This window comes from Triticum aestivum, chromosome 4D, assembly GCF_018294505.1.
Source record: "Triticum aestivum cultivar Chinese Spring chromosome 4D, IWGSC CS RefSeq v2.1, whole genome shotgun sequence".
Lineage (NCBI taxonomy): Eukaryota > Viridiplantae > Streptophyta > Magnoliopsida > Poales > Poaceae > Triticum > Triticum aestivum.
Window position 1 is genome coordinate 186,829,212 of NC_057805.1, and position 13,089 is coordinate 186,842,300.

The window sequence follows — 13,089 nt, forward strand, 5'->3', positions numbered from 1 at the left end:
TCCTACTATCACTAACATTTTGCAGGATTTTGATGATGTCTTTCCACAAGACGTGCCACCCGCATTACCACCTATTCCAGGGATTGAGCATCAGATTGACTTAATTCCCGTTGCCTCGCTACTAAACCATGCACCATACCCACACCAATCCAGAGAAGACGAAGGAGATTATGCGTCAAGTACAGGAGCTGCTCGACAAAGGTTATATACGTGAATCCCTTAGTCCTTGTGCTGTTCCTATTATTCTAGTGCCGAAAAGGATGGTGCCACTTCTTGAGCTTGGATTGGTTTTTCCCTTGAAGAGGGAAGGGTGATGTAGAAAAGTAGAGATAAGTATTTCCATCAGTTATGAACCAAGGTATCAATCCAGTAGGAGATACAACCAAGTCTCCAATCTATGCACCTGCACAAACAATCAAACACTTGCACTCAACGCGATAAAGGGATTGTCAATCCCTTCACGGTCACTTGCTAGGATGAGATCTAATAGAGCTAGATATAAAAGAGTACTAAAATGTAAAACAAAATAAATTGCAGCAAGGTATTTTTGGGTTTTTCGGTTTATAGATCTGAAAATATATGATGGAAAATAGACCCGGGGGGCATAGGCTTCACTAGAGGCTTCTCTCTTGAAGGAAAATAATACGATGGGTGAACAAATTACTGTTGAGCAACTGATAGAAAAGCACAAAGTTATGACGATATCCAAGGTAATGCTTATGAATATAGGCATCACGTCCGTGTCAAGTAGACCGAATCGTTCCTGCATCTACTACTATTACTCCACACATCAACCCCTATCCAGCATGCATCTAGAGTATTAAGTTCATAAGAATGGAGTAACACCTTAAGTAAGATGACATGATGTAGAGGGATAAACTCAAGCAATATGATGAAAACCCCATCTTTTTACCCTTGATGGCAACAATACAATACGTGCCTCGCTAACCCTACTTTGTCACTTGGTGAGGACACCGCAAGATTGAACCCAAAACTAAGCACCTCTCCCATTGCAAGAAAAACCAATATAGTTGGCCAAGCCAAACCGATAATTTGATGAGAGATGCAAAGATATCAAATCATGCATATACGAATTCAGAAAAGACTCAAATAATAGTGTAGATAATCTGACCATAAATCCACAATACACCGGATCTCGACAAACACACTGCAAAAGAATATTACATTGGATAGAACTCCAAGAACATCAAGGACAACATTGTATTGAAGATCAAAGAGAGAGAATAAGACACCTAGCTACTAGCTATGGACCCGTAGGTCTATGGTAAACTACTCACGCATCATCGATAGGGCAATAGAGTTGATGTAGATACCCTCCATGATCGAATCCTCCTCCGACAAGATGCCGGAAAAGGCCCCAAGATGGGATCTCGCAGAAACAGAGGCTTGCAGTGGCGGAAAAGTATTTTGGTGGACGCTTTTGTTGGTTTGGGCATTTTTTGGATTTATAGGCAAAGAATTAGGGTTAGGGGAGTCCCGTGGAACCCAGAAGCCAGGGGGCGCCCCCCTAGGGCACGTCCTGAGGGCTTGTGGAGCCCTCGAGACTCTTCTGCCTTCCTCTCCAAGTCCTACGTGTGTCTTCTGGTCCAAGAAAAATCATTGTAAAGTTTTACTCCGTTTGGACTCCGTTCGATATTCTTTTTCTGTGAAACTCAAAAACAAGGAAAAAACATAAACTGGCACTGGGCTCTAGGTTAATAAGTTAGTCCCAATAATAATATAAAATATCATAATAATGCATATAAAATATAAAAAATAGATAATATAATAACATGGAACAATGAAAAATTATAGATACGTTCGAGACTTATCAAGCATCCCCAAGCTTAATTCCCACTCGTCCTCGAGTAGGTAAATGATAAAAACCGATTTTTTGATGTGGAATGCTACCTAACGTATTTATCCATGTAATTTTATTTATTGTGGCATGAATATTCAGATCCATAAGATTCAAAACAAAATTTTAATATTGACATAAAAAATAATACTTCAAGCATACCAATAAAGCAATCATGTCTTCTCAAAATAACATGGCCAAAGAAAGTTATCCCTACAAAATCATATAGTCTGGCTATGCTCCATCTTCATCACACAAAGTATTTTATCATGCACAACCCCGATGACAAGCCAAACAATTGTTTCATACTTTTGGTGTTCTCAAACTTTTTCAACTTTCATGCAATACATGAGCGTGAGCCATGGATATGACACTATAGGTGAAATAGAATATGGTGGTTGTGGAGAAGACAAAAAGAAGGAGATAGTCTCACATCAACTAGGTGAATTAACGGGCTATGAAGATGTCCATCAACAGATATCAATGTGAGTGAGTAGGGATTGCCATGCAACAGATGCACTAGAGCTATAAGTGTATGAAAGCTCAAAAAGAAACTAAGTGGGTGTGCATCCAACCCACTTGCTCACGAATACCTAGGGCAATTTGAGGAAGCCCATCATTGGAATATACAAGCCAAGTTCTATAATGAAATATTCCCACTAGTATATGAAAGTGACAACATAGGAGACTCTCTATCATTAAGATCATGGTGCTACTTTGACGCACAAGTGTGGAAAAAGGATAGTAGCATTGTCCCTTCTCTCTTTTCTATCATTTTTTTGTTTGGGCTTCTTTGGCCTCTTTTATTTTTTGTAAATTCCAAAGACTCATCCCAACTTGTGAGGGAATCATAGGTTCCATCATCCTTTCCTTACATGGGCCAATGCTCCAATAATGATGATGATCACAAATTTATTTACTTACAACTCAAGAATTACAACTAGATACTAGAACAAAATATCACTCTATATATATGCCTCTGACGGTGTGCCCGGATGTGCAATGATCAAGAGTGACACGTATAAAAATATATGAAGGTGGCCTTGCCACAAATATTATGCCAACTACATGATCATGCAAAGCAATATGAAATTTATGGTGCGTTTCATAATAAAACGAAACGGTGGAATTTGCATGGCAATATATCTCATAATGGCTATGAAAATGACATAATAGGTAGGTATGGTGGCTGTTTTGAGGAAGGTAATGGTGGGTTTAATGCACCGGCGAAAATTGCACGGTACTAGAGAGGCTAGCAAACGTGGAAGGGTGAGAGTGTGTATAATCCATGGACTCAACATTAGTCATAAAGAACTCACATAACTATTGCAAAAATCTATTAGCCATCGAAACAAAGTACTACACACATGCTCCTAGGGGGATAGATTGGTAGGAAAAGACCATCGCTCGTCCCCGACCGCCACTCATAAGGAAGACAATCAAAAAATAAATCATGCTCTGACTTCATCACATAACCGTTCACCATACATGCGTGCTATGGGAATCACAAACTTTAACGCAAGTATTTCTACCAATCCACAATTACCCACTAGCATGACTCTAATATCACCATATTTATATTTCAAAACAATCATAAGGAATCAAACTTCACGTAGTAATCAATGCTCTTTATATGAAAGTTTTTATTATATCCCTCTTGGATGCCATCATATTAGTACTAAATTCATAACCTAAGCAAATTACCATGCTGTTTAGAGACTCTCAAAATAATATAAGTGAAGCATGAGAGTTCAACAATTTCTATAAAATAAAGCCACCACCGTGCTCTAAAAAGATATAGGTGAAGTACTAGAGAAAATGGCCTAGCTCAAAAAATATAAGTGAAGCACATAGAGTATTCTACTAAATTCGCGATTCATGTGTGACTATTTCAAAAGGTGTGTATAGGAAGGATGATTGTGGCAAACTAAAAATCAAGTACTCATATCATACAAGACGCTCCAAGCAAAACATATATCATCTGGTGAATAAAAATATAGCCTCAAGTAAATTTACCGGTAGACAAAGGCGAAAGAGGGGGTGCCATCTGGGGCATCCCCAAGCTTAGATGCTTGGTTGTCCTTGAATATTAACTTGGGGTGCCTTGGGCATCCCCAAGCTTAGGCTCTTTCCATTCCTTATTACATTGTCCATCCAATCTTCACCCAAAACTTGAAAACTTCACAACACAAAACTCAACAAGAAAACTCATGAGATTTGTTAGTATAAGAAAATAAATTACCACTTTTTGGTACTGTTTTGAACTCATTCTTTATTTATATTGGTGTAATATCTACTGTATTCCAGCTTCTCCATGGTTCATACCCCCCAATACTACCCATAGATTCATCAAAATAAGCAAACAACACATAGAAAACATAATCTGTCAAAAAACATAACAGTCTGTAGCAATATGAAAACTTCGTATACTTTTGTAACTCCAAAAATTCTGCCAGATTAGGACAACCTGGGAAATTTGTATATCAATCTTGTGTAAAAAATTCAGAGTTTTTCCACGCTTCTATGATTTTCAGAAATTCTGGCAATGAGCGCAAAAGTTTCTGTTTTTTAGCAAGATCAAATCAACTATCACCATAGACCATCCCAAAGGTCTTGCTTGGCTCAAACTCTAATTAAAACACCAAAGCACAATTATTACAGAGGTAATAATGTGTATTTATTGCAAAACACCAAAAACCAAAAACATAAAAATAAAATTGGGTTGCCTCCCAACAAGCGCTATTGTTTAACGCCCCTAGCTAGGCATAAAACATAGATCTAGGTATTGTCATCTTTGGTATGCTTCTCCATAAATGTGTTCTTGTCAGAAGGTTTTGCAAAGATAACTAGGAACACATAATCCATAGAAATTTTAGCATTGTCAAGCTGCCCATCACTACTAGGGAAAAGCCTAGCACCAGCGCGGGTTTTAGGCCTATCAGTAGCGCGGGATGATGCGCTACTGATAAGGCACTACAGCTAACGTGTAGCAGTAGCGCCTGTCGTCCCACGCTAATGCTATACATGGATAGCAGTAGCGCGCTTTGGTGAAGAGTGCTGCTGATATTATCTGCAGCGCTTTTTATAGGGAAGCGCTACTGGTAAGGCGGCGCTACTGCTAACTTTGTTCCCCTCGCTACTACTGGTTTTATTACTTCTTTTTCTGCATATTTGTTTTGTATTTGAATAGGCTTTATACAATAATCTTTAGCATATCATACACATACAAATGTAATCATAGCATATACATACAACTAGTCTCACCAAATCATGTCATCATCATAATCATCATCCAACACAAAGTGGTCTCTCGTCATCATCTCGAAAATAGCGATACAAGTCTCGATTACTTGCAACTACATCATCATCCACCTAAACAATGATATACGCGAGAAGAGCTATCACTTTGAGTGAGAGAGGAACTATGCAGTACATGAGTTCGTATCCCTCTCTCGCATTAGCGTGAACCTAAACTAACTACTGCCTGTTGCTCGGAAACCGGAAACCGGTACACCTGGGCCTGACACTCCAGCCACTCGTCGTATATATACTCCTGGCGTAGTACTTCTCCGCCATCGATGATCTATGCACCTACATCGTCACATGAGTCGATGATATGCAACATATATAGTTGAGCAATAGAAAGAAACAGACTTGGCAAAAATAGAAGCAACATATCATAAGCATGAATAACAAAGTTGATCATACCCAAAATGCCCTAACTAGAGTGATCGTCGCTAGTCGAGGAGGACGGTTTAATTACATCACAAATAAAGTTTCGTCGTGCATAACTCAAAGTTTCGTCATACAGAAGGTATGGACTAAACGGACACATTGTCATATATCGACAATCACTCCAACATGTCATGCCATCCATCCAAGTTAGGGAGATAGTCCCCGAGCCTAGTGAAAGGCTTCAGGTCGAGACGCTGAGAGGCTACCCGTGTTCGGACGTCTTCCCGCGACATTTGTCCTTCTTCGTAGAACATCCCTGTTTTTCCGACGACCTCCTTCATGATGATTTGGGCAAGTTCGCGCTAGATGTGATAGAACTCAGCTCGAAGTCGTTGATCCTCGATATCTCCTACGTTCTTTGCCCATTGCAGAATATGGGCATCGCCGGATGTAGCTGACATGCGAAGGTTCTGGTGATCCCGTCTGTACTCCAGCATGTGGTGTAGGACATAGAATCCATCATTAAGAGAATCACTCGGTTGCTGGATGCAGTAGAAGTCGGTCTTATGGTCGAAGGCGAGCCTGCCGCCCCTTCTCTTCTTGTCCTTGACCTCTCCACCCCGTGCTTCGTAGTAAAACATAGCACTGTCGAGAACATCCTTGATGTGGGTCTAATCCTTTTTGTGAATATTCTTCGACGAGTCCAAGTAAAGAGCGTGGGAGTATCGGGGGTAGAGGATGATGAGGATGGCACGCCCGCCGCAGCGCAAAATAAGTACACCTCAAATTAATTAGCCTCCACTGTGCAAATGAATGATTGAAATCGAAGGAAGGATATCCGTGCGGATGACTTACAGGGGATGATAAGGCACGAGAATCGCCTCCTTGTCCTTATTGGCGGGCATGAAACTGACGTGTATTCCTCGCGTATTCACGGTGCTTTGCGCAGACTCCCAAGAAGCCCTCGTGCATGAAGTACGGGTCAGCGACACAGATATGAGGTATCTGCTCAACCCCAATGATGTAGTTCATGTGCAAGGCATAAAGGCGGACAAATGTAAAATCCAGCTTCTTCACATGAAACATGTCAAATATGTAAAACTTATCCGCTGGGAAGAAGTCGACGTACGACAATTGTCGCAGAACATTAACCACGTAGAGTGGGTATCCTGGATCTTTCGAGGCGATGAGGCCTTTCTCTATCCGCAACACATCATCATGAAGTCTCCTTAGATTGCCGAATCTGGCCCCTAGCGCTCTTATAGGTAGGATTGGTTGACCGGGGATATGCCATTTATCCGCACCGGGGATATCTATACGGTCTTGAACCCGAGGCTGGTGAGGCGGCTGGATCATAGAATCAGCTTTTTTGCCTTTCCTTGCTCTCTTCCTAGACTTCTTTACTACCGGAAGGTCGTCCATAATACGTTCAGCCTCCAGAGATGGCAATTCAGGCACCGACTCATGACGCACAAACCATGAGTAGGCGCCAGTATAGACATACTGTTGAGTGCCATCGTCATCCTCATCCTCATCCATGGCAACGTCATCAGCGACTAGTGGAGCCTCTTCCTTACCCCGTCCGCTATCACCCAACCCGACACCCGACGCTATTTGGGTAGGTGGGGTGTTGATGTTCATACCTTGCCGAGGTTGCGTGCTCGTGGGTGTGCTCCCGGCCGCCTCCAGACGAAGCAGACTCTTTGGCCACAACAGGACCCACCCATTGCCACAATCACCAAGCCGCCGCGGGGTCTCGTCGTCATCCCCCCTAGTACCGGAGGAGGAAAATTCCCGTGGCCCGGTTTGACACTGGGCATGGAAACCTTGAAGGCGTTCAGGGGGATCGGCCGGCTGTGGAACAATGGTTCCTTCGGCTTAATTATCATCGCATTCCCCACGTCCACCTTTTGGTCGCCGATGGTGTACAATATGGTGCACGGGGTTTCGTCGGCCTGCAAACAAAAGTCTGCGATGTGAGACATCCGAAAGGCAACGAAAACGGGAGATTGTACATTTATTGAAGGGGGGCGGTGTGACAGATACCGTGAGGGCATCGAGCTCAGCCGAAGACGAAGCACCACCGAGCACGTCCGGTGCGGGAGCAGGTGCAGGTGCAGGTGCTGGTGCAATGCTAGTCGAGCTGCTCCCCAAGAAGTCAGCAAGGGGAAAGTCCGCTGCATTTTTTCTGGATTTTTCCTGGTCCAATTGAAAACGGCCGGAACCAAGGAATTAGACATATCTACAACCATCTGTTTTGTGGCAGCTACCGCTGTTGCGACTGTTTGAGATGATTTCTTCTCAACCGCAATCTCAACCTTCTTGTCGATGTTTTCTTCGGTTAACCTCTGTCTTTCCTTTCTCTCCTCCGTGGTCTCACTGTAGTACTTCTTCCACGTGGGGCCGTCTCCGACACCGTGCACGCGTCCATACGACGGTCGAGTATCCACCGGGAGTCGTTTCAATATGTTCAACGCCCGGTTGAATGGAGTGTCCCACTTGGGCGTCGCCAACGCCTCTGACGGTGAGTCGCTTTCGGCCACAATCCTGTGTTGCTCTCTCTGCAAAAGGCACAAGGATCGTTTACAAATATGCATGACTAACATGTAGTCGAATTGATCAGAAACTAAAATTACCAGCAGTCTCATGAAGTCCGTCGTGGGCGCGTTCGTCTCGAAAATCTTCTTCACTGGATCCCAACGGTGCCAGTCCCTGAGGACGTCACGCTCCTGCGGGACGGTGAACTCCGCCAAGGGGTCTGGGATGCCCAGACTCGCGGCTTCCGCGTCCTCCTTGGCCCATATGGACCACCTCCCGCCGTAACCACGGCTTCCGAGGTGGTGGCACCCAATGTTCCTCTGTTGAAGCCCCTTCATGTACTTCGACTTCTTTTTGGCATCTTCGGCCTCGCAAGCCGCCTTGAGTATTTCAAATTGCTCTGCCGTGATTGTTGGATTATCCTTTACAATCTCGGAGTAGGGTTCCTTTTTTTCGATCTTTGCTTTCACCCTTGTTTTCCAGGCAGCCAACGTGTCGCTAAACTTGGACATGGCATTTTTGTTTATCTTCTTCATTGTCGGGTCCTTATCTGGATCTTTATAATCCTTTTCGTTCCGGCTGGGGACAAGAATATCTGGTGCAGCTTCTTTAGGAGGGAGGGCCTCATATTATCTATCTTTTGTAGTTTCTCATCATTGATGGTGGCGGTTGTCCGTACGATGCATCCTATTTGATTGCCGTAGCAGGCGCGCGCTTCCTCGGGCGCGATTGGCTCAAAATTGTCGTCGTCCACCAACGTGACCACCAGTCTAGTAGTCCTGAGTTTGTTAGGAAACCGTTGCCTCTTTGCTTTCGGTTCTAGACCGGCTCCGCTCCCCGAGGCAGCGTCGGCCTCAGTCTCAGCGCCGGTCTCAATGCCGGTCTCAGTCTCAACGCCGGTCTTAGTCTCAGCACTGGTCTGCGTGTCGGTCTCAGTCCCCGATGCCACCGGTGGGCCCAGCGACAACATCGGTTGATCGTTGGCAAGGCTCAAAAATTCGTCTGCCGCTAGGTAGACGTCGTCGCAATTACCAGAACCCTGTCCTTCATTGTTGCTAGCCATGTTTCCTACAATTAAATCTAGTCAATTAATTCTAAACCTAATAAAATGAATAATGACATAAAAAAGGCCTATGTTTTGCAGGAACGTTGACTACTTCCCGGTGCGGCAAATCCCGGACACTCGATATGTCCTAGTTTGTAGCAGAGGTCATGCTGAAATTCACGGAAAATTTCGGCATGACCTTTGCTAAAAAGTGGACAAATCGAGAACCTGAAATTTTCCGGAACGGAAATGAATCAACATTCCGGCAAAACATAGGCCACTCAGGTCATTCCCTGGAAACAACAAAAGGCCACTTGGGCACAATCGAAACATGGGCAAACACAATTGAGGAATTTGCATATATCCTGACCACTTCAAATTTGCATGTCCTAGCGTTTGACACTTCAAGAAAATCTACACAAATCTCATGCTCTCTCAAACTCAATTCAAAAACCAAGTATAGATTATATTTAGTTAACTACTGAACTAAACTTTACTCTAAACTAAACCCTACTGCCCTAATTAACATCTAGTTAAACAAACTCAATTCAAAAACCCTACTGAACTAATTAACATCTATATTATCTACAACTTAACATTAACATCTATTAACTAAAAAGGATGGGTGGGGGGTTTACAGAGAGGGGAGAGACGGTGGCGGGGAGGTGCTCGGCGACGGAGGTATGGGCGGCGAGGGAGGGCTCAGGATCGGGACGCGGCGGTCCTGGCGGGCTCAGGGGCGGTCAGGTCGAGGGCGGGTGGTGAGGTCGAGGGCGGCCTGAGAGGCGGCGGCGGTGAGGATGGGCAGCCTCGGGCGGCGGCCGTGAGGATGAGCACGGCATCGACGCCGGCAGGAGACGGCGGAGAAGTGGGGGCGACGGCGAACTAGGGGAGACGGCGGCGAAGTGAGGCGAGGGATTGATTTGGGGGAGAAGTGGTGGCCGGGGGGAAACCGTTTTTGGTTAAGTCAAAAGTAACGGTAGCGCGTTACAGAAAATGCGCTATAGCTAAGTTAGCTATAGCGCGTTTCAGAGAACGCGCTACTGCTACGTATTCATCATTTTTTCCCTTTTTCATTTATTTTTGTTTACATTTTATATTTTTCCTTTCTCCTTTTTCTATTTCTTTCATTTTCATTTACTTTTCTATTCATTTTATTTTATTTTTGTTAGCAGTAGCGCTTTACGCATAAACGCGCTGCTATAAGTATATTAGCGGTAGCGCGGTTTTTGGAAGATCGCTACTACTATGTGTAGCCCATCGGCTAAGTGATTGGAATTTTAATAGTAGCAAGTTCTCGGTGAGACGCGCTACTGATATATGTCCATCTGCAGCGTGATTATTTTGCACGCGCTACTGCTGTCTAGCAGTAACGTGCTTTTTTAACAACCACTACTGCTAAAGTTCTATGTATAATGTTTTCCCTAGTAGTGGATCTAAGTATCCCCTTTGATTTCTGGCTACAATCCAGGAATACTGTTGATTAAGATCATTGAAAACTTGTTGGATCATATCTGGAACGGGGATTTTCTTTCTAAGATTATCATAAAAAATTGATTATTTCCAAATAAATGTCTCAAAGCATAGTCACTATTGTAAAGAATCTCATATATCATCGGGTTTTCACGACTCATACCATAATGATAAAAAAATTCCCTAGCTTTCCGCACTATGTAATCAAATTCCTTAATAAGAACTTGGGTAGCTATTTTTTCAGCCTTAGGATCATTCATAACGGGTAGCTCATAAAACAATCTTTGCAAGGTGGGATGATTACAGATAAATCTACTTTCAAATTTTAGAACTAGTGCTGAAATAGCTTCCGCATAAGTTTTAGTTCGTTTAAGTATGGGAGTATCATCGAGAGGCAGATTTTATTTGACAGAAAGACTGTAAGGGAACCCCCTACAGTATAATTGGTGCAACAAACCCAAATTGCAAGTACCATGCCTCGAACCTGGGTGGGTGGGCAGGCAACAGCCCCATCCCAACACTAGGCTATGCCTTAGTCTGCATCGAGAGGCAGATTGCCTACACAATTGAAAAATTCTTGTATATGTTCTTTTCCCATAAAATTCCCTTGCCCCAAAACAACATTTTTTGCATCCAAATTGCCGGTTTGTCCAATTTTAGGAGATAGGCCATCATCTGTTTCTGCCATACCGAAGTCGCTCATGATGATGAGTTCAAGAGAACAAAAGATCGGACAAAAAGAGGTCGAGTAAAAAGGAAAAAAAATTGCGTTTTTCTGAAAACATTTTAGAAGTGGGGGACGGGAAAACAAGAGGCAAATGGCAAATAATGTAATGTAAGAGATGAGAGTTTATGGTGGGTACTTGGTAGGCTTGATGTAGATCTCCTCGGCAACGGCGCCAGAAATTCTTCCTGCTACTTCTTGAGCTTGCGTTGGTTTTTCCCTTCAAGAGGAAAGGTTGATGGAGCAACGTAGAGACAAGTATTTCTCTCAGTTAAGAACCAAGGTGTCAATCTAGTAGGAGATACACGCAAGTCTCCAATCTATGCACCTGCACAAACAATCAAACACTTGCACCCAACGTGATAAAGGGGTTGTCAATCCCTTCACGGTCACTTGCAAGGATGAGATCTGATAGAGATAGATATAAAAGATTACTAAAACATAAAACCAAATAAAAGTAAATAAATTGCAGCAAGGTATTTTTTGTGTTTTTTTGTTTATAGATCTGAAAATATATGATGGAAAATAGACCCGAGGGCCATATGTTTCACTAGGGGCTTCTCTCTTAAAGGTAAATAATACGGTGGGTGAACGAATTACTGTCGAGCAATTTATAGAAAAGTGCAAAGGTATGATGTCGGTGTGGAACGACACCTATGGGATCACAAGAATCCCTACTACGGTTGCCGGGGCGCAGGGTTGCGAGAAGAGCAAGATTAGTAATCAACACAAGGATCGTTTACCTAGGTTCGGGCCGCGAGGATGCGTAAAACCCTAGTCCTGCTTTGGTGGGTGTATTGAGTGTTCTTGAGCCCTCGAACTAGCTACTGGGGCTGAGTAGTTCCAAAGAGCCGAATCCCCCTCCAGTACGCCATGGGCCTCCTTTTATAGTCGAAAGGGGCTGCGACAGTGGCATACAGGAGGTGGAAAGGCATACAGTACTATGAGCTTATCGCTCGTATTACAGGACAAGACGCATTTAATGTGTTGCTTAGGTGTCCCCTAGCTTTATCGGGGACGGGGGCGAGGCTCGTCCCATCCGTCGCCGCTCCCCCTCACTTCGACACGCGCCCTGGCCAGTGATGCATGCGGCGCCATGTAGGAAGGCAAGCAGCTGAAGTGGCGCGGCAGTAGGGTCTTCATGAAGATCAGCATGCCGCCACACACATGCTTGCTGATCTGGTCTGGGGGCTGCATGTTGCCACGCAGGTGCCAGCCCAGCTGGTTGGGCTGGCAGCTGCATGCGAACGACGGTGGAAGCTTGGCTGGTGTGGCCCTGGTGGTGGCCCTGCTGGCGTTCTTGGCAAGGGTCTTGCCGGGTGGCGCGGCAAGGGTCTTGCCGCGATGCGCAGACGTCCCCAACAAGGATCTCGCCGGGGGTCTTGTGGGTTTCCTCGGCAAGGATCCTGCCGAGGGTCGCCATCTTCTGGACCTCATCTTGATCTCATATATCTATGGTCTTGACAAAGATCTGCATGCCACCACAGAGCTGCCTCCCGAGCCCTGGCCCAATCGTAGCCGGTTGGGTTGGAACCTATGGCTAGGGATGGCAATTTTATCCATGGATCTAGATATCCATGGATACCCGACCCAGTTGGGCAAGGGTATGGAGCGCATTTTTACCCATGGATCCATGGATCTGGATACCCAGGAACAGCCGGATTGGGCAGAGTTATAATTTCTTCTCCATGGATATCCAGTGGATACCTGTATGACATGTGGGCCTTTATGTCAGGATGCAAATCCATCATTACTGAAGACAAATTTGGAGCTAAG